Source organism: Thalassophryne amazonica, chromosome 22 (assembly GCF_902500255.1).
Source record: "Thalassophryne amazonica chromosome 22, fThaAma1.1, whole genome shotgun sequence".
Taxonomy (NCBI): Eukaryota; Metazoa; Chordata; class Actinopteri; order Batrachoidiformes; family Batrachoididae; genus Thalassophryne; species Thalassophryne amazonica.
The window spans coordinates 38,933,763-38,960,751 of record NC_047124.1 but is presented as its reverse complement, the minus strand read 5'-3'; the positions used below and the strand labels follow the sequence as shown (position 1 = coordinate 38,960,751).

The window sequence follows — 26,989 nt, the reverse complement described above, 5'->3', positions numbered from 1 at the left end:
AATTCAGCTTGACGCATGAATACTAGATCGCTATTGTTTGAAATTCAACTGTGGAGGAAAAACTAATGATCTTGACTTTAATGTCATTGCGGCAACTAATAACGTGGACAAAAACCCAGTTAGGTGATACCGCTATGCGGTTGTGTGTACTGTAATAAAACTGATTTTGGTGCGATTTGGAGGTTATAAGGATTCTGTGTTGATTTTATGGATTTTCTCACTTGATTATACTGTTGGGAAAGTGTCGGTACACGGACCCACAACAGGGGGCGCAAAGGAACGGACAATGGAGTAGGTCAAATAACAACACTTTACTGTTGTGAATGTGCACAACAAATACAACAGATTACAACAATAGATCAGAATCAATTCACAAAGGTGTCGTGTGGGCAGGCTCGAAGATAGGAGACACCTGTCCAAAGCAGAACCGGAACCACACGATTTCCTCCGCCACCAGACCCCGGGAATACTGGAGCCGCCAAGTCCCGAACTCCCAGGTGGCCACTGCCTCCGCGTGTCGGACCCGGTACTGCTGGCGAGGAACAAAAACACAATTAAAGGTGGGCGCGTTTGCACCCAGTAATCCGCACGGCAGGAAAGCTACCTCCACCTCTCGTTGGAAAAAAGGTCTGTTATCACTCACAAAAATCACAAAAGGTTACTGTCAAGCAGTCAGCTGAGAATATTACCTTCCAGGTAGAACGATATCTCGGCAAAGAGGTGGAGACGTCGTCCTGCTGATGTACCCCTGCTGATTGGTAACAGCTGTTGCAGGTGATGCGTGACAGCTGTCATCCTAGCTGCTCCTGTGAGGCGGCTGCGCCCTCTGGTGCCTGGAGCCCGCACTCCAGGCAGGGCGCCCTCTGGTGGTGGGCCAGCAGTACCTCCTCTTCTGGCGGCCCACACAACAGGACCCCCCCCTCAACGGGCGCCTCCTGGCGCCCGACCAGGCTTGTCCAGGTGGCGGCGGTAGAAATCGGCCAGGAGGGCCGGGTCCAGGATGAAGCTCCTCTTCACCCAGGAGCGTTCTTCGCGGCCGTACCCCTCCCAGTCCACCAAATACTGGAAGCCCCGGCCCATCCTACGGACATCCAAAAGCCGGCGTACAGTCCAAGCCGGCTCGCCATCGATGATCCGGGCAGGAGGCAGCGCCGGACCCGGAGTACAGAGGGGTGAGGAGTGATGAGGTTTAATCCGGGACACATGAAACACAGGATGGATCCGCAGTGAGGCCGGCAGCCGAAGCCTCACTGCGGCTGGACTGATGACCTTCAGGATCTTGAATGGGCCGATGTAACGGTCCTGTAACTTGGGGGAGTCCACTTGGAGGGGGATGTCCTTTGTGGATAACCACACCTCCTGCCCAGGCCGATACGCAGGGGCCGGGGTCCGCCGACGGTCTGCATGGGCTTTTGCCCTCGTCCGGGCCTTTAGCAAAGCAGAACGGGCGGCACGCCACACCCGACGGCACTTCCGCAGGTGGGCCTGGACCGAGGGCACACCGACCTCTCCCTCAACCACCGGAAACAACGGGGGCTGATACCCCAGACATACCTCAAAAGGGGAGAGGCCGGTGGCTGAAGACACCTGGCTGTTATGGGCATACTCGATCCAGGCCAAATGGGTACTCCAGGCCGCCGGGTGTGCGGCAGTCACGCAGCGCAAGGCCTGCTCCACCTCCTGGTTTACCCGTTATGCTTGTCCGTTGGTCTGAGGGTGGTACCCGGACGAGAGACTCACCGTGGCCCCCAGTTCCCGGCAGAAGCTCCTCCAGACTTGCGAGGAGAACTGGGGACCGCGATCGGAGACGATGTCTGTTGGAATCCCATGCAGCCGGACAACGTGGTGGACCAGGAGGTCCGCTGTCTCCTGGGCTGTTGGGAGCTTCGGGAGGGCCACGAAGTGGGCCGCCGTGAAGAATCGGTCCACTATCGTGAGGATGGTGGTGTTACCCTGGGACGGCGGGAGGCCCGTGACAAAATCCAGGCCGATGTGGGACCAGGGGCGATGAGGCACGGGCAGCGGCTGGAGTAAACCTGATGCCCGGCGATGGTCAGCCTTGCCCCTGGCGCAGGTGGTGCAGGCCTGGATATAATCCCGGACGTCGGCCTCTAGGGACGCCCACCAGAAGCGCTGCCGGACAACTGCCACGGTTCTTCGCACCCCTGGATGACAGGAGAGCTTGGAGCCGTGACAGAAGTCCAGGACTGCAGCCCTAGCTTCTGGTGGGACGTATAGTTTGTTCTTCGGCCCAGTTCCGGGGTCCGGGCTTCGTGCCAGGGCCTCCCGGATGGTTCTCTCTACGTCCCAGGTGAGGGTGGCCACGATAGTGGACTCCGGGATGATGGGTTCCGGTGGATCCGACAACTCCGCTTTGACTTCATCTTCATGTACCCGGGACAAGGCATCCGATCTCTGGTTCTTGGTCCCGGGACGGTAGGTGATCCGGAAGTCAAAACGGCCGAAGAACAGTGACCAGCGGGCTTGCCTGGGGTTCAGCCGCTTGGCGGTCCTGATATACTCCAGGTTCCGGTGGTCAGTGAAAACCGTGAATGGCACGGACGTTCCCTCCAACAGATGTCTCCACTCTTCAAGAGCCTCTTTCACCGCAAGGAGTTCTCGATTGCCGACGTCATAGTTCCGTTCGGCCGGGGTCAACCTGCGGGAAAAATAGGCACACGGGTGAAGGACCTTATCGGTCTTCCCGCTCTGGGAAAGCACGGCTCCTATCCCTGAGTCCGAGGCGTCCACTTCAACCACTAACTGGCGACTAGGATCGGGCTGCACCAGAACGGGTGCAGACGAGAAGCGCCGTTTCAACTCCTTGAACGCGGCATCGCAACGATCCGACCAGGTGAAGGGGACTTTTGGTGAGGTCAGGGCTGTCAGGGGGCTACCTACCTGACTGTAGCCCTTAATGAACCTCCTGTAGAAATCTGCAAAGCCGAGGAACTGTTGCAGCTTCCTACGGCTAGTGGGTTGGGGCCAGTCTCTCACCGCCGCAACCTTGGCCGGATCAGGAGCGACGGAGTTGGGGGAGATGATAAACCCCAGGAAGGACAAAGATGTGCGGTGAAACTCACACTTCTCGCCCTTCACAAACAGCCGGTTCTCCAACAACCGCTGCAGGACCTGACGTACATGCCGGACATGAGTCTCAGGATCCGGAGAAAAGATGAGTATATCGTCTAGATATACGAAGACGAATCGGTGCAGGAAATCCCACAAGACATCATTAACCAATGCTTGGAACGTCGCGGGGGCGTTTGTGAGGCCGAACGGCATGACCAGGTACTCAAAGTCACCTAATGGGGTGTTGAATGCCGTCTTCCATTCGTCTCCCTTCCGGATCCGAACCAGGTGATACGCATTTCTAAGATCCAGCTTAGTAAAGAGTTTGGCTCCATGCAGGGGGTGAACACGGAATCTAATAATGGCAACGGGTATCGGTTGCGAACCGTAATCTCATTCAGCCCCCTGTAATCAATACATGGACGAAGTCCGCCATCTTTCTTGCCCACAAAAAAGAAACCTGCCCCCATCGGGGAGGTGGAGTTCCGGATCAGCCCGGCAGCTAATGAGTCCCGGATGTAGGTCTCCATTGATTCGCGCTCAGGTCGTGAGAGGTTGTACAGCCTGCTGGACGGGAACTCGGCGCCTGGAACCAAATCAATGGCACAATTGTACGGACGGTGCGGGGGAAGGGTGAGTGCCAGATCCTTGCTGAAGACATCAGCAAGATCGTGGTACTCAACCGGCACTGCAGTCAGATTGGGAGGGACTTTGACCTCCTCCTTAGCCTGGGAACCGGGAGGAACCGAGGATCCTAAACACACCCGATGGCAGGTTTCGCTCCACTGAACCACCACCCCAGACGGCCAATCGATCCGGGGATTGTGCTTTAACATCCATGGGATGCCCAAAATCACGCGGGAGGTAGAAGAAGTTACAAAAAACTCAATCTCCTCCCGGTGGTTTCCAGACACCACCAGAGTTACTGGTTGTGTCTTGTGTGTGAGTAAAGGGAGGAGGGTGCCATCTAGTGCCCGCACCTACAATGGCGAAGGAAGCGCCACCAGAGGGAGCCCTACCTCCTTTGCCCATCTGCTGTCTAGCAGATTCCCTTCTGACCCCGTGTCCACCAGTGCTCGGGCTTGAAGGGTTAAATCCCCGCTCAGGATTGTGACTGGGAGTCGTGTGGCAATTTGTGTGTGTCTCACTTGAATGTCTTGACCCCCCCTTAGCCCAGTCTCTAAGGGTGAGTGTTGACGTTTTGGCCGTTTGGGGCAGTCTCTCTGTGTGTGCTCTGTTGAGCTGCAGAGAAAACACTCTCCACTTATCAGCCTCCCCATTTTGGCCCTGTGCGTTTCCCTAACAACGTCACCAGGGGGAGCTGTTGCCCCACAAAGCGCTGCGGCTGTGGAGCGTGGGGAGGGCGGCCCCTTTTCGAACCCAGAAGGGAGAGGGGCGGCGCGTATCTGGTCACGTCCTTCGCCTCGCTCCCGACGGCGTTCCTCTAACCGATTGTCTAATCGTATAACGAGATCAATAAGCCCGTCTAAATCCCGCGGTTCGTCCTTGGCCACCAGGAGCTCCTTCAGGACCAACGACAGTCCGTTTACGAAGGCGGCACGGAGGGCAGTGTTATTCCAGCCGGACCTCGCAGCCGCGATGCGTAAGTCGACTGCATAAACAGCTGCGCTCCGGCGCCCCTGTCTCATTGACAGCAGCACGGCTGAAGCGGTCTCTCCTCTATTTGGGTGATCGAACACTGTTCTGAACTCCCTCACAAACCCATCATATATCAGAAGGAGCCGTGAATTTTGCTCCCAAAGCGCTGTAGCCCAAGCGCGTGCCTTGCCGCGAAGCAGATTAATGACATAAGCTATCTTACTAGCATCAGTCGCGTACATGACGGGACGTTGTGCGAAGACGAGCGAACACTGCATAAGAAAGTCCGCGCACGTCTCCACACAACCTCCGTACGGCTCTGGAGGGCTTATGTATGCTTCCGGGGAAGGTGGGAGGGGTCGTTGAACGACCTGTGGAACGTCACTGTTACGCACAGGGTCGACAGGAGGGAGAGCCGCAGCAGCGCCCTGAGGGCGCGCTTCCACCTGCGCGGCGAGAGCCTCCACCCTGCGGTTAAGGAGGACATTCTGCTCGGTCATTAAATCCAACCGAGCCGTGAAAGCGGTGAGGATCCGCTGCAACTCACCGATCATTCCTCCTGCGGACGCCTGTGCGCCCTGTTCTTCCATTGGCCGTTCAACAGCCGGTTGACGCCCCATGACGCTGGCCGAGATATCCTGTTGGGAAAGTGTCGGTACACGGACCCACAACAGGGGGCGCAAAGGAACGGACAATGGAGTAGGTCAAATAACAACACTTTACTGTTGTGAATGTGCACAACAAATACAACAGATTACAACAATAGATCAGAATCAATTCACAAAGGTGTCGTGTGGGCAGGCTCGAAGATAGGAGACACCTGTCCAAAGCAGAACCGGAACCACACGATTTCCTCCACCACCAGAACCCGGGAATACTGGAGCCGCCAAGTCCCGAACTCCCAGGTGGCCACTGCCTCCGCGTGTCGGACCCGGTACTGCTGGCGAGGAACAAAAACACAATTAAAGGTGGGCGCGTTTGCACCCAGTAATCCGCACGGCAGGAAAGCTACCTCCACCTCTCGATGGAAAAAAGGTCTGTTATCACTCACAAAAATCACAAAAGGTTACTGTCAAGCAGTCAGCTGAGAATATTACCTTCCAGGTAGAACGATATCTCGGCAAAGAGGTGGAGACGTCGTCCTGCTGATGTACCCCTGCTGATTGGTAACAGCTGTTGCAGGTGATGCGTGACAGCTGTCACCCTAGCTGCTCCTGTGAGGCGGCTGCGCCCTCTGGTGCCTGGAGCCCGCACTCCAGGCAGGGCGCCCTCTGGTGGTGGGCCAGCAGTACCTCCTCTTCTGGCGGCCCACACAACATATACAGGGGGACCCTCAAAGGTGTTGACATGTATGCATACTGTTTGTATTTCTTCATAACTGATGCAAATAAAGTTCAAGACATATTCAGTGACTTGGAAATGTTCATGTATCCATCCCCTAACTTATCTGTTGAAAACTGACAAGAAAACTGATTATTTACAGGTATTATACCAAAGGGGCTGATTACTTATGCAACCCATCATCTTGGCTATTACATTTTTAATTAATTTTTAATTAATTTACATCAAGTTGTAGAGATTTACTTTCAGTTTGAGACTAAGGAAGATAATTTTGAAATTTTATATTGAGGAGCCTGATTTACATTTTGTATTTGAAATGCCATAAACAAATTAAAATGCGTGAAATACCAAGGGGCTGAATACTTTTGCAAGGCACTGTATATGAAAAGTATGCATGTGTGAGTTTATTTAGTAAGTTCAATGTAAGTACGTAATACAATTGTAAATACAATAAAAAATACATGGATGACACAAGAAAGTGAAAACACTTATTTCCATTGTGGTCCATTTAAAAATCAAATGACAAAATAGAAGTTGCTGTCCATTCTGCTCCTGTTATTTTATTTTTTTTTGGGGGGGGGGGGGGTCCCCCACAGCGGATACAGCTCAATCCACAATGGTATTTGGCACAGGTTTTGAGGCAACTCTGTTGTGATTGGCGCTATATAAATGAAAATAAATTAAAATGGAAGTTTTATGCCGGATGCCCTTCTTGATGCAACTCCTGTTTTACACGGAGAAGCGCACACAGCCACTGGTGTTCCAAAGAGGTCTCCCATCCAAGTACTAACCAGATCCCGCACTGCTTAGCTTCCATGATCTGATGGGATCAGGCTTAGACAGAGCAGACTGGCTGCAAATGCCAAAATAAAACTAAGAAAATTAATCAGTATTAATAACAAAAGAAATCAGAGATTTCTGGTGTATGCCAATCCAGATCACCTTCAAAATTCAGTGGAATCTTCCACGCCCTAATATCTATCTGTGGTGCAAATTTGATGAGAATCTGTGAAGGAGTTTTGAAGTAAGCATATAGAAAGTGAAATCTGGATCCAGATCCCTTCCAAAATTTAATGGGTTCTTCCATGGCCTAATATTTATCTGTGGTGAACATGTTATCAAAACTGGTTCAGTGGTTTTGACGTAATCCTGCTAACAGGCAGACAGACAGACACATAAATGCCGATGATTTTATTACGTCCTTGGTGGACGTAATGATAATATTAAGTGTATATGACAACAACAATTTATAAATACATTAAGAAAGTAAATTAGCATAAAAATTAAGCAATTAACAGGAAATGAAAGGGTTGAGTTTTTCCCTTCTACACAATGTTAAGGTCTAATGTTCTAAAAACATTCTGGACTCACTCACCATTCCGGACTCACTCACCATTCCAATTCATTCTAGAAACTCTGCATAATTTATTAAAACCCTTGAAAATGATCAGCTACCTATTTTATAAACACGACCCAATCTGGATCCTCACGGACAACACGGTAGTAATATTGATTAGTTTGTCGTCCCGTTTCCTCTCCACACTGTGAGGAGTGCTGGGACGTGATGTGATCCAAAGCAAGAGCAGAGATTGCAGCACACGAGACAACTTCTCCTCAAACAAGTTCTCCTCAGACATCACTGACTTTGATATTAATAATTATATGAATGTTACAGAGATTAGAATAGAACAGAATGGGCTTTACGTTTTTTGGCCAAAATGTACAAGAGCAAACAGATAAAGTAAAAAAAAAAACCAAAAGGTATTAATAGTTATAAGTATAAATCTTACAGGACAGTGCAATGAAAATCACTAAGGACAAATATAAGAATGTGAATATATCCATCCATCTATCCATTTTCTTCCGCTTTATCCGGAGTCGGGTGGCGGGGGCAGCAGCTCAAGCAAAGCCGCCCAGACCTCCCGATCCACACACACCTCCTCCAGCGGAACCCCAAGGGGTTCCCAAGCCAGCCGAGAGATGTAATCCCTCGAGCGTGTCCTGGGACTTCCCCGGGGTCTCCTCCCAGTGGGACGTGCCTGGAACACCTCTCCAGCGAGGCGTCCAGGGGGCATCCGGAAAAGATGCCTGAGCCACCTCAACTGACTCCTTTCGACGTGGATGAGCAGCGGCTCGACTCCGAGCTCCTCCCGAGTGACCGAGCTCCTCACCCTATCTCTAAGGGAGCGCCCAGCCACCCTGCGGAGGAAACTCATCTCGGCCGCTTGTACTCGCGATCTCATTCTTTCGGTCATGAGCCAAATCTCATGACCATAGGTGAGGATCACAACGTAGATCGATCGGTAAATCAAGAGCTTTGCCCCCGTACTCAGCTCTCTCTTCACCACGACAGTCCGATACAGCGACCGCATCACTGCAGATGCTGCACCGATCCGTCTAGCGATCTCACACTCCAACCGTCCCTTACTCGTGAACAAGACCCCGAGATACTTAAACTCCTCCACCTGAGGCAGGGCAAAGCACCTTTTTCCGGTCGAGAACCATGGCCTCGGATTTGGAGGTGCTGATTTTCATCCCGGACGCTTCACACTCGGCTGCAAACCGCCCCAGTGCACGCCGAAGGTCCTGATTTGATGAAGCCAACAGAACCACATCGTCCGCAAACAGAGCAGAGACGAGATTCTGTGGTTCCCAAACCAGACCCCCTCTACACCCTGGCTGCGCCTAGAAATTCTGTCCATAAAAATAATGAACAGAACCAGTGACAAAGGGCAGCCCTGGTGGAGGCCAACGTGCACTGGAAACAGGTTTGACTTACTACCGGCAATGCGAACCAAGCTCCTGCTGCGGTCGTACAGGGACCGGATAGCCCTTAGCAAAGGACCCCGGACCACGTACTCCCGGAGCACTCCCCACAGGGTGCGCCAAGGGACATGGTCGAATGCCTTCTCCAGATCCACAAAACACATGTGGACTGGTTGGGCAAACTCCCATGAACCCTCGAGCACCCGATGGAGGCAACCCGATGTGCATATATATATATATATATATATATATATATATATATGTGTGTGTGTGTGTGTGTGTGTGTGTGTGTATACACACACACATACAGTAAGATTTTCCCACCTACAATGAATGGAGAGGTCTGTAAGTTTTAATGTAGGTACACATTAACTGCATGGGGGTGGATACATCATTTTTGGGGGTGCTTTTCTGCAAAGGGGACAGGACAACTGCACCATATTGAAGGGAGGATAGATGGGGTCATGTATCAAACAACCTCCTTCCCTCAGTAAGAGCACTGAAGATGGGTCATGGCTGGGTCTTCCAGCATGACAATGACCCCAAACACACAGCCGGGGCAACTAAGGAGGGGCTCCGTAAGAAGCATTTCAAGGTCCTGGTGTGGCCTGGCCAGTCTCCAGACCTAAACTCAATAGAAAATCTTTGGAGGGAGTTGAAACTCCAAACCTGAAAGACCTAGAGAAGATCTGTATGGAGGAGTGGACTAAAATCCCTGCTGCAGTTTGCAAACATGGACAAGAACGACAGGAAACGTCTGACCTCTGGAACTGCAAACAAAGGTTCCTGTACCAAATATTATGGTCTGTTTTTCTATTGGATCAAACACTTATTTCATGCAATAAAATGCAAATGAATTATTTAAAACTCATACAATGTGATTTCCTGAATTATTTTTTTAGATTCTGCCTCTCACAGACTGAAGTTAGAAAGATTACATTCTGGCAGTGAATTCAGAACCGGATTGCACTCAGACTGATTTAAGAACAGATTGCACTCGGACCGAATTCCGAAACAGATTGCACTCGGACAGAATTCAATCAATCAATCAATCAATCAATTTTTTTTATATAGCGCCAAATCACAACAAACAGTTGCCCCAAGGCGCTAGAAACAGATTGCACTCAGACCGAATTCCGAAACAGATTACACTCACACTGATTTAAGAAATAGACTGCACTTGCACTGAATTCAGAACCAGATTGCACTCGGACTGAATTCAGAAACAGATTGCACTCGGACTGAATTCAGAAACAGACTGCACTCGGACTGAATTCAGAAACAGACTGCACTCGGACTGAATTCAGAAACAGACTGCACTCGGACTGAATTCAGAAACAGACTGCACTCGGACTGATTTAAGAAACAAATTGCACTCGGACTGATTTAAGAAACAAATTGCACTCGGACTGAATTCAAAAACAGATTGCACTTGGACTGAATTCAGAAACAGCTTGCATTCAGACTGGATGAAACGTGGGATATTCAGGACAAACTGGTTTGTGGTTTTTGGACTCAGATCAGTGAGACTTAACTTTGGGTTTGAGGGTCAGCTGCAGTCAGACCAGAACCATTCAAAGTGAACAGAATGTAAAACACACATTCAGACAATGAATTCAGAACCAGATTGTACTCGGATTGATTTCAGAAAGACTGCACTCGGACTCAATTCAGAACCAGATTGCACTCAGACTGATTTAAGAACAGACTGCACTTGCACTGAATTCAGAAACAGATTGCACTCAGACTGATTTAAGAACAGACTGCACACAGACTGAATTCTGAAACAGATTACACTTAGTATGATTTAAGAAATAGACTGCACTCTGACTGATTTCAGAACCAGATTGCACTCTGACTGAATTCAGAAACAGACTGCACTCTGACTGAATTCAGAAACAGACTGCACTCTGACTGAATTCAGAAACAGACTGCACTCGGACTGAATTCAGAAACAGATTGCACTCGGACTGATTTAAGAAACAGATTGCACTCGGACTGATTTAAGAAACAGATTGCACTCGGACTGAATTCAGAAACAGATTGCACTCGGACTGAATTCAGAAACAGATTGCATTCAGACTGGATGAAACTTGGGATATTCAGGACAAACTGGTTTGTGGTTTTTGGACTGAGATCAGAGAGACTTAACTTTGGGTTTGAGGGTCAGATGCAGTGAGACCAGAACCATTCAAAGTGATCAGAATTTAAAGCACACATTCAGACAATGAATTCAGAACCAGATTGTACTCGGATTGATTTCACAAAGACTGCACACGGACTGATTTCAGAAACAGATTGCACTCGGACTGATTTCAGAAACAGATTGCACTCGGACTGATTTCAGAAACAGATTGCACTCGGACTGATTTCAGAAACAGACTGCACTCGACTGAATTCAGAAACAGATTGCACTCTGACTGATTTAAGAACAGACTGCACTTGGACTGAATTCTGAAACAGATTACACTTAGTATGATTTAAGAAATAGACTGCACTCTGACTGAATTCAGAACCAGATTGCACTCTGACTGATTTCAGAACCAGATTGCACTCGACTGAATTCAGAAACAGACTGCACTCGACTGAATTCAGAAACAGACTGCACTCGACTGAATTCAGAAACAGACCGCACTCGACTGAATTCAGAAACAGACTGCACGCGGACTGATTTCAGAAACAGGTTGCACGCGGACTGATTTCAGAAACAGATTGCACTCGGACTGAATTCAGAAACAGATTGCACTCTGACTGAATTCAGAAACAGATTGCACTCGGACTGATTTAAGAAACAGGTTGCACTCGGACTGATTTAAGAAACAGGTTGCACTTGGACTGAATTCAGAAACAGATTGCACTCGGACTGATTTAAGAAACAGATTGCACTCGGACTGAATTCAGAAACAGAGTGCACTCGGACTGTATTCAGAAACAGAGTGCACTGGGACTGACTTCAGAAACAGAGTGCACTCGGACTGAATTCAGAAACAGATTGCACTGGGACTGATTTCAGAAACAGATTGCACTGGGACTGATTTCAGAAACAGATTGCACTGGGACTGATTTCAGAAACAATCAATTCAATCAATTTTTTTTTTTTATATAGCGCCAAATCACAACAAACAGTTGCCCCAAGGCGCTTTATATTGTAAGGCAAGGCCATACAATAATTATGTAAAACCCCAACGGTCAAAACGACCCCCTGTGAGCAAGCACTTGGCTTCAGTGGGAAGGAAAAACTCCCTTTTAACAGGAAGAAACCTCCAGCAGAACCAGGCTCAGGGAGGGGCAGTCTTCTGCTGGGACTGGTTGGGGCTGAGGGAGAGAACCAGGAAAAAGACATGCTGTGGAGGGGAGCAGAGATCGATCACTAATGATTAAATGCAGAGTGGTGCATTCAGAGCAAAAAGAGAAAGAAACAGTGCATCATGGGAACCCCCCAGCAGTTTACGTCTATAGCAGCATAACTAAGGGATGGTTCAGGGTCACCTGATCCAGCCCTAACTATAAGCTTTAGCAAAAAGGAAAGTTTTAAGCCTAATCTTAAAAGTAGAGAGGGTGTCTGTCTCCCTGATCTGAATTGGGAGCTGGTTCCACAGGAGAGGAGCCTGAAAGCTGAAGGCTCTGCCTCCCATTCTACTCTTACAAACCCTAGGAACTACAAGTAAGCCTGCAGTCTGAGAGCGAAGCGCTCTATTGGGGTGATATGGTACTACGAGGTCCCTAAGATAAGATGGGACCTGATTATTCAAAACCTTATAAGTAAGAAGAAGAATTTTAAATTCTATTCTAGAATTAACAGGAAGCCAATGAAGAGAGGCCAATATGGGTGAGATATACTCTCTCCTTCCAGTCCCGGTTAGTACTCTAGCTGCAGCATTTTGAATTAAGTGAAGGCTTTTTAGGGAACTTTTAGGACAACCTGATAATAATGAATTACAATAGTCCAGCCTAGAGGAAATAAATGCATGAATGCATAAATGCATAAATGCATTAGTTTTTCAGCATCACTCTGAGACAAGACCTTTCTAATTTTAGAGATATTGCATAAATGCAAAAAAGCAGTCCTACATATTTGTTTAATATGCGCTTTGAATGACATATCCTGATCAAAAATGACTCCAAGATTTCTCACAGTATTACTAGAGGTCAGGGTAATGCCATCCAGAGTAAGGATCTGGTTAGACACCATGTTTCTAAGATTTGTGGGGCCAAGTACAATAACTTCAGTTTTATCTGAGTTTAAAAGCAGGAAATTAGAGGTCATCCATGTCTTTATGTCTGTAAGACAATCCTGCAGTTTAGCTAATTGGTGTGTGTCCTCTGGCTTCATGGATAGATAAAGCTGGGTATCATCTGCGTAACAATGAAAATTTAAGCAATACCGTCTAATAATACTGCCTAAGGGAAGCATGTATAAAGTGAAAAAAATTGGTCCTAGCACAGAACCTTGTGGAACTCCATAATTAACTTTAGTCTGTGAAGACGATTCCCCATTTACATGAACAAATTGTAATCTATTAGACAAATATGATTCAAACCACCGCAGCGCAGTGCCTTTAATACCTATGGCATGCTCTAATCTCTGTAATAAAATTTTATGGTCAACAGTATCAAAAGCAGCACTGAGGTCTAACAGAACAAGCACAGAGATGAGTCCACTGTCTGAGGCCATAAGAAGATCATTTGTAACCTTCACTAATGCTGTTTCTGTACTATGATGAATTCTAAAACCTGACTGAAACTCTTCAAATAGACCATTCCTCTGCAGATGATCAGTTAGCTGTTTTACAACTACCCTTTCAAGAATTTTTGAGAGAAAAGGAAGGTTGGAGATTGGCCTATAATTAGCTAAGATAGCTGGGTCAAGTGATGGCTTTTTAAGTAATGGTTTAATTACTGCCACCTTAAAAGCCTGTGGTACATAGCCAACTAACAAAGATAGATTGATCATATTTAAGATCGAAGCATTAAATAATGGTAGGGCTTCCTTGAGCAGCCTGGTAGGAATGGGGTCTAATAAACATGTTGATGGTTTGGATGAAGTAACTAATGAAAATAACTCAGACAGAACAATCGGAGAGAAAGAGTCTAACCAAATACCGGCATCACTGAAAGCAGCCAAAGATAACGATACGTCTTTGGGATGGTTATGAGTAATTTTTTCTCTAATAGTTAAAATTTTGTTAGCAAAGAAAGTCATGAAGTCATTACTAGTTAAAGTTAATGGAATACTCAGCTCAATAGAGCTCTGACTCTTTGTCAGCCTGGCTACAGTGCTGAAAAGAAACCTGGGGTTGTTCTTATTTTCTTCAATTAGTGATGAGTAGAAAGATGTCCTAGCTTTACGGAGGGCTTTTTTATAGAGCAACAGACTCTTTTTCCAGGCTAAGTGAAGATCTTCTAAATTAGTGAGACGCCATTTCCTCTCCAACGTACGGGTTATCTGCTTTAAGCTACGAGTTTGTGAGTTATACCACGGAGTCAGGCACTTCTGATTTAAAGCTCTCTTTTTCAGAGGAGCTACAGCATCCAAAGTTGTCTTCAATGAGGATGTAAAACTATTGACGAGATACTCTATCTCACTTACAGAGTTTAGGTAGCTACTCTGCACTGTGTTGGTATATGGCATTAGAGAACATAAAGAAGGAATCATATCCTTAAACCTAGTTACAGCGCTTTCTGAAAGACTTCTAGTGTAATGAAACTTATTCCCCACTGCAGGGTAGTCCATCAGAGTAAATGTAAATGTTATTAAGAAATGATCAGACAGAAGGGAGTTTTCAGGGAATACTGTTAAGTCTTCTATTTCCATACCATAAGTCAGAACAACATCTAAGATATGATTAAAGTGGTGGGTGGACTCATTTACATTTTGAGCAAAGCCAATAGAGTCTAATAATAGATTAAATGCAGTGTTGAGGCTGTCATTCTCAGCATCTGTGTGGATGTTAAAATCGCCCACTATAATTATCTTATCTGAGCTAAGCACTAAGTCAGACAAAAGGTCTGAAAATTCACAGAGAAACTCACAGTAACGACCAGGTGGACGATAGATAATAACAAATAAAACTGTTTTTTGGGACTTCCAATTTGGATGGACAAGACTAAGAGTCAAGCTTTCAAATGAATTAAAGCTCTGTCTGGGTTTTTGATTAATTAATAAACTGGAATGGAAGATTGCTGCTAATCCTCCTCGGCCCGTGCTACGAGCATTCTGACAGTTAGTGTGACTCGGGGGTGTTGACTCATTTAAACTAACATATTCATCCTGCTGTAACCAGGTTTCTGTAAGGCAGAATAAATCAATATGTTGATCAATTATTATATCATTTACTAACAGGGACTTAGAAGAGAGAGACCTAATGTTTAATAGACCACATTTAACTGTTTTAGTCTGTGGTGCAGTTGAAGGTGCTATATTATTTTTTCTTTTTGAATTTTTATGCTTAAATAGATTTTTGCTGGTTATTGGTGGTCTGGGAGCAGGCACCGTCTCTACGGGGATGGGGTAATGAGGGGATGGCAGGGGGAGAGAAGCTGCAGAGAGGAGTGTAAGACTACAACTCTGCTTCCTGGTCCCAACCCTGGATAGTCACGGTTTGGAGGATTTAAGAAAATTGGCCAGATTTCTAGAAATGAGAGCTGCTCCATCCAAAGTGGGATGGATGCCGTCTCTCCTAACAAGACCAGGTTTTCCCCAGAAGCTTTGCCAATTATCTATGAAGCCCACCTCAGTTTTTGGACACCACTCAGACAGCCAGCAATTCAAGGAGAATATGCGGCTAAACATGTCACTCCCGGTCCGATTGGGGAGGGGCCCAGAGAAAACTACAGAGTCCGACATTGTTTTTGCAAAGTTACACACCGATTTAATGTTAATTTTAGTGACCTCCGATTGGCGTAACCGGGTGTCATTACTGCCGACGTGAATTACAATCTTACCAAATTTACGCTTAGCCTTAGCCAGCAGTTTCAAATTTCCTTCAATGTCGCCTGCTCTGGCCCCCGGAAGACAATTGACTATGGTTGCTGGTGTCGCTAACTTCACATTTCTCAAAACAGAGTTGCCAATAACCAGAGTTTGATCCTCGGCGGGTGTGTCGCCGAGTGGGGGAAAACGGTTAGAAATGTGAACGGGTTGGCGGTGTACACGGGGCTTCTGTTTAGAACTACGCTTCCTCCTCACAGTCACCCAGTCAGCCTGCTTTCCCGGCTGCTCGGGATCTGCCAGAGGGGAACTAACGGCGGCTAAGCTACCTTGGTCCGCACCGACTACAGGGGCCTGGCTAGCTGTAGAATTTTCCACGGTGCGGAGCCGAGTCTCCAATTCGCCCAGCCTGGCCTCCAAAGCTACGAATAAGCTACACTTATTACAAGTACCATTACTGCTAAAGGAGGCCGAGGAATAACTAAACATTTCACACCCAGAACAGAAAAGTGCGGGAGAGACAGGAGAAGCCGCCATGCTAAATCGGCTAAGAGCTAGTAGCTGCGCTAAGCTAGCGGATTCCTAAAAACACACAAAGTGAATAATGTGTAAATAATTTAGAGGTGATTCAGCAGAAGGAGTGCTTTAGTTAAGGCACGTGAAGATTACACTGGGAAACAAATCGTAATCTAGATAACTAGATCAATCTAACTGCGCAGATTAAACAGCTAACAGATACAGAAAAACACCGCTGTGCTCCGGAACAGGAAGTGATACAATACCGCAGTGAGAGCCAACCACCAGTAGAGGCAAGCAAGAGCCCTCGGACTGAATTCAGAAACAGATTGCACTCGGACTTCAGAAACAGATTGCATTCAGACTGAATTCAGAAACAGCTTGCATTCAGACTGAATTCAGAAACAGCTTGCATTCAGACTGGATGAAACTTGGGATATTCAGGACAAACTAGTTTGTGGTTTTTGGACTCAGATCAGTGAGACTTAACTTTGGGTTTGAGGGTCAGATGCAGTGAGACCAGAACCATTCAAAGTGATCAGAATGTAAAGCACACATTCAGACAATGAATTCAGAACCAGATTGTACTCGGATTGATTTCAGAAAGACTGCACTCGGACTGATTTCAGAAACAGATTGCATTCAGACTGATTTAAGAAACAGATTGCACTCAGACTCAATTCAGAACCAGATTGCACTCAGACTGATTTAAGAACAGACTGCACTTGCACTGAATTCAGAAACAGATTGCACTCGGACAAATTTCAGAAATAGATTGCACTCGGACTAATTTCAGAAATAGATTGCACTTGCACTGAACTCAGAAACAGATTGCACTCAGACTGATTTAAGAACAGAGTGCACACAGACTGAATTCTGAAACAGATTGCACTCGGACTGATGTCAGAAACAGATTGCACTCTGACTGAATTCAGAAACAGATTGCACTCGACTGATTTCAGAAACAGATTGCACTCGACTGATTTCAGAAACAGACTGCACTCGACTGATTTCAGAAACAGACTGCACTCGACTGATTTCAGAAACAGACTGCACTCTGAATTCAGAAACAGATTGCACTCGACTGATTTCAGAAACAGATTGCACTCGACTGATTTCAGAAACAGATTGCACTCTGACTGAATTCAGAAACAGAGTGCACTGGGACTGATTTCAGAAACAGAGTGCACTGGGACTGATTTCAGAAACAGAGTGCACTCGGACTGAATTCAGAAACAGATTGCACTCGGACTGAATTCAGAAACAGATTGCACTCGGACTGAATTCAGAAACAGATTGCATTCAGACTGAATTCAGAAACAGATTGCACTCGGAGTGAATTCAGAAACAGATTGCATTCAGACTGGATGAAACTTGGGATATTCAGGACAAACTGGTTTGTGGTTTTTGGACTGAGATCAGTGAGACTTAACTTTGGGTTTGAGGGTCAGATGCAATGAGACCAGAACCATTCAAAGTGATCAGAATTTAAAGCACACATTCAGACAATGAATTCAGAACCAGATTGTACTCGGATTGATTTCACAAAGACTGTACACGGACTGAATTCTGAAACAGATTGCACTCGGACTGATTTCAATCAATCAATCAATCAATTTTTTTTATATAGCGCCAAATCACAACAAACAGTTGCCCCAAGGCGCTTTATATTGTAAGGCAAGGCCATACAATAATTATGTAAAACCCCAACGGTCAAAACGACCCCCTGTGAGCAAGCACTTGGCTACAGTGGGAAGGAAAAACTCCCTTTTAACAGGAAGAAACCTCCAGCAGAACCAGGCTCAGGGAGGGGCAGTCTTCTGCTGGGACTGGTTGGGGCTGAGGGAGAGAACCAGGAAAAGGACATGCTGTGGAGGGGAGCAGAGATCGATCACTAATGATTAAATGCAGAGTGGTGCATACAGAGCAAAAAGAGAAAGAAACAGTGCATCATGGGAACCCCCCAGCAGTCTACGTCTATAGCAGCATAACTAAGGGATGGTTCAGGGTCACCTGATCCAACCCTAACTATAAGCTTTAGCAAAAAGGAAAGTTTTAGAAACAGATTGCACTCGGACTGATTTCAGAAACAGATTGCACTCGGACTGAATTCAGAAACAGACTGCACTCAGACTGAATTCAGAAACAGACTGCACTCAGACTGAATTCAGAAACAGACTGCACTCAGACTGAATTCAGAAACAGACTGCACTCAGACTGAATTCAGAAACAGACTGCACTCAGACTGAATTCAGAAACAGACTGCACTCAGACTGAATTCAGAAACAGACTGCACTCAGACTGAATTCAGAAACAGACTGCACTCTGACTGAATTCAGAAACAGATTGCACTCTGACTGAATTCAGAAACAGACTGCACTCTGACTGAATTCAGAAACAGACTGCACTCTGACTGAATTCAGAAACAGACTGCACTCGGATTTCAGAAACAGACTGCACTCTGACTGAATTCAGAAACAGATTGCACTCTGACTGATTTCAGAAACAGATTGCACTCTGACTGAATTCAGAAACAGATTGCACTCTGACTGAATTCAGAAACAGATTGCACTCTGACTGAATTCAGAAACAGATTGCACTCTGACTGAATTCAGAAACAGACTGCACTCTGACTGAATTCAGAAACAGATTGCACTCTGACTGAATTCAGAAACAGACTGCACTCGGATTTCAGAAACAGACTGCACTCTGACTGAATTCAGAAACAGATTGCACTCTGACTGAATTCAGAAACAGATTGCACTCGGACTGATTTCAGAAACAGGTTGCACTCGGACTGAATTCAGAAACAGGTTGCACTCGGACTGAATTCAGAAACAGGTTGCACTCGGACTGAATTCAGAAACAGGTTGCACTCGGACTGAATTCAGAAACAGATTGCACTCGGACTGAATTCAGAAACAGATTGCACTCTGACTGAATTCAGAAACAGATTGCACTTGGACTGAATTCAGAAACAGATTGCACTCTGACTGAATTCAGAAACAGATTGCACTCAGACTGAATTCAGAAACAGACTGCACTCTGACTGAATTCAGAAACAGATTGCACTCTGACTGAATTCAGAAACAGATTGCACTCTGACTGAATTCAGAAACAGATTGCACTCTGACTGAATTCAGAAACAGATTGCACTCTGACTGAATTCAGAAACAGACTGCACTCAGACTGAATTCAGAAACAGATTGCACTCAGACTGATTTCAGAAACAGATTGCACTCTGACTGATTTCAGAAACAGATTGCACTCTGACTGATTTCAGAAACAGATTGCACTCTGACTGATTTAAGATCAGTGAGACTTAACTTTGGGTTTGAGGGTCAGATGCAGTGAGACCAGAACCATTCAAAGTGATCAGAATTTAAAGCCGAGGTCACGTGCTCGTCCAGGAGCGGCCACGTCAATCTGCCTTTGATTTTTACACGTACGCGCGCACAGAGAGGTGAAACGGGGGCGGACTCACCTGATTCACTCGGACCGGTACCACTGGTACCAGAACAGTTCTCACAGCGGTGAGTCGGCACAGGTCCAAACCCACAGACACACAAACCCGATCTCACAGCCAGCAGCTGAAGAACGGAAGGAGCGTCAAGTGTGACACCGTCAGAGAAGGCGTTCCTTTCTGTGCCGACAAAATAAAAGTAAGCGAATAGATCAGCTTTCCAGAACAAAGACAAAAAGTCCCCACAATCATCAAACTCTTGACGTCACAGTTTAAATTTTCAGCGTGTCATCAAAACAAAGCCGTTGTCTGAGGTGTGAATGTTTCTGTCCGTGTCGGTGGTTTGTTAAAGCGGAAGCAGCTGTTCGTCGGTCTGCGTTTTCAGAAGCTTGACGGAAGCGTCGCTGCTTTTTGGAGTTTTGCAGAAGTTGGTCAGGTTCCGCCCTTCCGCATCGCGCGCGCGCGCACACACACACACACACACATAAAATCACAAATACACACAAACATTTACAAATATAATCAGAAATACATCTTCAGCCGCTTAGTCCAATTGAGGGTCGCAGGGGGCGGGGCCTATCCCAGCAGTCACAGGGCAGGAGGCGGGGTTACACCCTGGACAGGACGCCGGTCTGTCTCAGGGTCACACACAGACAGTCAGACACGTCGCACCCGCACCGGACAATTTAAAGTCTCCAGTCCATCTAAACCGCGTGTGTTTGGAGCACCGGGAGGCAACCCACACAGAAAGGACCATGTGGGAATCGAACCCATGACCCTCTTGCTGTGAGGCAACAGTTCTAATCACTAAACACACAAATATAATCATAAATACATATATAATCTAAACACACACACAATTATAAATACACACACACACACACACATCATTCTGTGTGGCGCGCTTCTGTGCCATCAGTGCCAAAGAGGTCAAAGGGCTCCGAACTGGCAAGTGAGCAGTTGTTCTGGTCATGGAGAATAGCAGCGCGTCTCAGTGACCTGTGTGGCTGCACATGTTAAGGCTGGGTGACTAAACAGAACCCCGGCAGCAGGTCAGCCAGACAAGAGGTCAGAGTTCACAAGAAGAGCAGTTTGTTGATTGACTGGTGATATCAATCAATCAATCAATCAATTTTTTTATATAGCGCCAAATCACAACAAACAGTTGCCCCAAGGCGCTTTATATTGTAAGGCAAGGCCATACAATAATTATGAAAAACCCCAACGGTCAAAACGACCCCCTATGAGCAAGCACTTGGCTACAGTGGGAAGGAAAAACTCCCTTTTAACAGGAAGAAACCTCCAGCAGAACCAGGCTCAGGGAGGGGCAGTCTTCTGCTGAGACTGGTTGGGGCTGAGGGAAAAAACCAGGAAAAAGACATGCTGTGAAGGGGGGCAGAGATCGATCACTAATGATTAAATGCAGAGTGATGCATACGGAGCAAAAAGAGAAAGAAACAGTGCATCATGGGAAACCCCCCACAATCTACGTCTAAAGCAGCATAACCAAGGGATGGTCCAGGGTCACCCGATCCAGCCCTAACTATAAGCCTTAGCGAAAAGGAAAGTTTTAAGCCTAATCTTAAAAGTAGAGAGGGTATCTGTCTCCCTGATCTGAATTGGGAGCTGGTTCCACAGGAGAGGAGCCTGAAAGCTGAAGGCTCTGCCTCCCATTCTACTCTTACAAACCCTAGGAACTACAAGTAAGCCCGCAGTCTGAGAGCGAAGCGCTCTAATGGGGTAATATGGTACTACGAGGTCCCTAAGATAATATGGGACCTGATTATTCAAAACCTTATAAGTAAGAAGAAGAATTTTAAATTCTATTCTAGAATTAACAGGAAGCCAATGAAGAGAGGCCAATATGGGTGAGATATGCTCTCTCCTTCTAGTCCCCGTCAGTACTCTAGCTGCAGCATTTTGAATTAACTGAAGGCTTTTTAGGGAACTTTTAGGACAACCTGATAATAATGAATTACAATAGTCCAGCCTAGAGGAAATAAATGCATGAATTAGTTTTTCAGCATCACTCTGAGACAAGACCTTTCTGATTTTAGAGATATTGCGTAAATGCAAAAAGGCAGTCCTACATATTTGTTTAATATGCGCTTTGAATGACATATCCTGATCAAAAATGACTCCAAGATTTCTCACAGTATTACTAGAGGTCAGGGAAATGGCATCCAGAGTAACGATCTGGTTAGACACCATGCTTCTAAGATTTGTGGGGCCAAGTACAATAACTTCAGTTTTATCTGAGTTTAAAAGCAGGAAATTAGAGGTCATCCATGTCTTTATGTCTGTAAGACAATCCTGCAGTTTAGCTAATTGGTGTGTATCCTCTGGCTTCATGGATAGATAAAGCTGGGTATCATCTGCGTAACAATGAAAATTTAAGCAATACCGTCTAATAATACTGCCTAAGGGAAGCATGTATAAAGTGAATAAAATTGGTCCTAGCACAGAACCTTGTGGAACTCCATAATTAACTTTAGTCTGTGAAGAAGATTCCCCATTTACATGAACAAACTGTAATCTATTAGACAAATATGATTCAAACCACCGCAGCGCAGTGCCTTTAATACCTATGACATGCTCTAATCTCTGTAATAAAATTTTATGGTCAACAGTATCAAAAGCAGCACTGAGGTCCAACAGAACAAGCACAGAGATAAGTCCACTGTCCGAAGCCATAAGAAGATCATTTGTAACCTTCACTAATGCTGTTTCTGTACTATGATGAATTCTAAAACCTGACTGAAACTCTTCAAATAGACCATTCCTCTGCAGGTGATCAGTTAGCTGTTTTACAACTACCCTCTCAAGAATCTTTGAGAGAAAAGGAAGGTTGGAAATTGGCCTATAATTAGCTAAGATAGCTGGGTCAAGTGATGGCTTTTTAAGTAATGGTTTAATTACTGCCACCTTAAAGGCCTGTGGTACATAACCAACTAACAAAGATAGATTGATCATATTTAAGATTGAAGCATTAAATAATGGTAGGACTTCCTTGAGCAGCCTGGCAGGAATGGGGTCCAATAAACATGCCGATGGTTTGGACGAAGCAACCAATGAAAATAACTCAGACAGAACAACCGGAGAGAAAGAGTCTAACCAAATACTGGCATCACTGAAAGCAGCCAAAGATAACGATACATCTTTGGGATGGTTATGAGTAATTTTTTCTCTAATAGTCAAAATTTTGTTAGCAAAGAAAGTCATGAAGTCATTACTAGTTAAAGTTAATGGAATACTCAGCTCAATAGAGCTCTGACTCTTTGTCAGCCTAGCTACAGTGCTGAAAAGAAACCTGAGGTTATTCTTATTTTCTTCAATTAGTGATGAGTAGAAAGATGTCCTAGCTTTACGGAGGGCTTTTTTATAGAGCAACAAACTCTTTTTCCAGGCTAAGTGAAGATCTTCTAAATTAGTGAGACGCCATTTCCTCTCCAACTTACGGGTTATCTGCTTTAAGCTACGAGTTTGTGAGTTATACCACGGAGTCAGACACTTCTGATTTAAAGCTCTCTTTTTCAGAGGAGCTACAGCATCCAAAGTTGTCTTCAAAGAGGATGTAAAACTATTGACGAGATACTCTAACTCCCTTACAGAGTTTAGGTAGCTACTCTGCTCTGTGTTGGTATATGACATTAGAGAACATAATGAAGGAATCATATCCTTAAACCTAGTTACAGCGCTTTCTGAAAGACTTCTAGTGTAATGAAACTTATTCCCCACTGCAGGGTAGTCCATCAGGGTAAATGTAAATGTTATTAAAAAATGATCAGACAGAAGGGAGTTTTCAGGGAATACTGTTAAGTCTTCTATTTCCATACCATAAGTCAGAACAAGATCTAAGATATGATTAAAGTGGTGGGTGGACTCATTTACTTTTTGAGCAAAGCCGATAGAGTCTAATAATAGATTAAATGCAGTGTTGAGGCTGTCATTCTCAGCATCTGTGTGGATATTAAAATCGCCCACTATAATTATCTTATCTGAGCTAAGCACTAAGTCAGACAAAAGGTCAGAAAATTCACAGAGAAACTCACAGTAACGACCAGGTGGACGATAGATAATAACAAATAAAACTGGTTTTTGGGACTTCCAATTTGGATGGACAAGACTAAGAGACAAGCTTTCAAATGAATTAAAGCTCTGTCTAGGTTTTTGATTAATTAATAAGCTGGAATGGAAGATTGCTGCTAATCCTCCTCCTCGGCCCGTGCTACGAGCATTCTGACAGTTAGTGTGACTCGGGGGTGTTGACTCATTTAAACTAACATATTCATCCTGCTGTAACCAGGTTTCTGTTAGGCAGAATAAATCAATACGTTGATCAATTATTATATCATTTACCAACAGGGACTTAGAAGAGAGAGACCTAATGTTTAATAGACCACATTTAACTGTTTTAGTCTGTGGTGCAGTAGAAGGTGCTATATTATTTTTTCTTTTTGAATTTTTATGCTTAAATAGATTTTTGCTGGTTATTGGTGGTCTGGGAGCAGGCATCGTCTCTACGGGGATGGGGTAATGAGGGGATGGCAGGGGGAGAGAAGCTGCAGAGAGGTGTATAAGACCACAGCTCTGCCTCCTGGTCCCAACGCTGGACAGTCACAGTTTGGAGGATCCAAGAAAATTGGCCAGATTTCTAGAAATGAGAGCTGCTCCATCTAAAGTGGGATGGATGCCGTCTCTCCTAACAAGACCAGGTTTTCCCCAGAAGCTTTGCCAATTATCAATGAAGCCCACCTCATTTTTTGGACACCACTCAGACAGCCAGCAATTCAAGGAGAACATGCGGCTAAACATGTCACTCCCGGTCTGATTGGGGAGGGGCCCAGAGAAAACAACAGAGTCCGACATTGTTTTTGCAAAGTTACACACCGATTTAATGTTAATTTTAGTGACCTCCGATTGGCGTAACCGAGTGTCATTACTGCCGACGTGAATTACAATCTTACCAAATTTACGCTTAGCCTTAGCCAGCAATTTCAAATGTCCTTCGATGTCGCCTGCTCTGGCCCCCGGAAGACAATTGACAATGGTTGCTGGTGTCGCTAACTTCACATTTCTCAAAACAGAGTCGCCAATAACCAGAGTTTGATCCTCGGCGAGTGTATCGTCGAGTGGGGAAAAACGGTTAGAGATGTGAACGGGTTGACGGTGTACACGGGGCTTCTGTTTAGGACTACGCTTCCTCCTCACAGTCACCCAGTCAGCCTGCTTTCCCGACTGCCCGGGATCTGCCAGGGGGGAACTAACGGCGGCTAAGCTACCTTGGTCCGCACCGACTACAGGGGCCTGGCTAGCTGTAGAATTTTCCACGGTGTGGAGCAGAGTCTCCAATTCGCCCAGCCTGGCCTCCAAAGCTATGAATAAGCTGCACTTATTACAAGTACCGTTACTGCTAAAGGAGGCCGAGGAATAACTAAACATTTCACACCCAGAGCAGAAAAGTACGGGAGAGACAGGAGAAGCCGCCATGCTAAATCGGCTAAGAGCTAGTAGCTACGCAACCTAGCGGATTCCTAAAAACACACAAAGTGAATAATGTGTAAATAATTTAAAGGTGATTCAGCAGAAGGAGTGCCCCAATCAAGGCACCAAACAGGCCATGAAGCAGCACAGGCAACGCACGACAACGGTGCTAAAATAAAATAAAAATCAACTAAACACGCTGTGGAGCAGCACAGATAACGCACAACAGTGCTAAAAGAGAAAATAAAATAAAATAAAATAAAAAAAATAAATAAATAAAAACGAAAGCGTTAGCAAGCTAGTTAGCTTGCCAACGCTGATGAAAGTTAGCTGATAAAAGTGCTCCGTCGCGATGTTTCGACCGTTAGAGGTCTTCCTTAGGCGTTGGAGCACAGTAAAAAAATAAAAAAAAAAGTAAAAAGGTAAAAAAGTAAAAAAAGTCTTGAAAAAGACTGTTAATTCAAGTCCAAAGCAGCAGGTAGCAGTCCAAAATTCTGATGCCAACACGTAAACCAACACGTAAATCACACACAGGAACTCGCTCAGCTGAAGCAGAAGTCAAGCCAGACATCAGCTTTGGAAATTCCGCTTGTCATTCAAAGCGCTAATATGCGCTTTGAATGACATATCCTGATCAAAAATGACTCCAAGATTTCTCACAGTATTACTGATGATATGAACTGAGGAAGAGTGTTCAGGTAAAAGGTGAGAACAACACAGGACTATCTTCAGAGCCAGTGAAGGCAGCTGAGGAACAGCTTCTTCACAAAGGGCGAGAAGAAAATCCACAGTCAAAAAGACAAACTTCAGCCACAAAGCAGATAAGTCCAAACTCAAAGTTAACTTCCTGCTTATATCGAATATAAACGCAAAACACAAAACAGTAAGGAGGCAGGGAAAAACAGAGGGTAAAAAACAGCCAGTAAAAATGTATTACTTGGTTTTTACATGTAATTTTTTACAGCATTTTCCAGTGTAAATGTAAATGACATTTCCAGGTGAAATTTACTCACTTAATGTACTTAAAACTGTTAAAATCAATTAAATTTTACTCAGCAAACCCGAGGACCTCGTTCAAATCTGGTAAGTGAAAAAAAATGTGCCTAACGTCAGAGACGTTCGGACCAGCAGACGGCGGCAGTCAGTCAGGTGAAGGGGATCTTTTTTTGTTTTTTATGAAGACTTTGTAAGTATGTTTAGGGGTTTTTTGTTTTGTTTTTTTGCTGTTAACATGCAGCTTGAGTCCATGGGATGTTACTTAACGTAGCTGTGAATCTGCACCTGCTAGCTTGTTTCCTTGTTAGCAAAACATGGCCTGCGCTGTTGATTGTGTTTAATAAATATTAGATGCTCTTATTATTCTGCTTAACAGTTATAAAGCTAAAATACGTTTTAAGTGTGAAGTACGTAATGCCTGAGACCCACTTCTGCCTCCATATTCATCTTTTCATGTGTTTATTTATGATTATTTTTGTATTTAATGTTGCGTGTGCAGCAGACACGACTCTGAAATGTGTGAGACCCGTCTCCTTCATCACTGACGCTGTGCCACCTGAAACAAATCTTTTTCTCTTCAGTTGTTGCTTCCAATGGACTCAAAGCAGTTTTTGAGACCACCATTGCTGGCTTTGGTTTGAATCACGCTGGAAGCTGAGTTTGCTCTTACGTCTGCTGGTAAACGAGCTCCCAACCGGCAGTGGTTTCAGGAAACCCAGAGGTAAAGACATCAACAACATCTGCACTGTTTCTTTCTCTTTTTGCTCTGTATGCACCACTCTGCATTTAATCATTAGTGATTGATCTCTGCTCCCCTCCAC

At 45.5% G+C, this 26,989-nt stretch overlaps 1 protein-coding gene across 1 annotated transcript in view; it reads right to left on the bottom strand.

The window, feature by feature from the left end:
* The window catches only part of irf5 (interferon regulatory factor 5), a 103,319-nt gene extending 83,409 nt beyond the window's left edge, over positions 1-19,910 (bottom strand). Inside the window, exon 1 of the mRNA XM_034163546.1 lies at positions 19,710-19,910. The gene's annotated coding sequence lies outside the window, so the exon portion shown is untranslated. The remainder of the gene's footprint in view (positions 1-19,709) is intronic.
* Between the last annotated feature and the right edge of the window lie 7,079 nt (positions 19,911-26,989).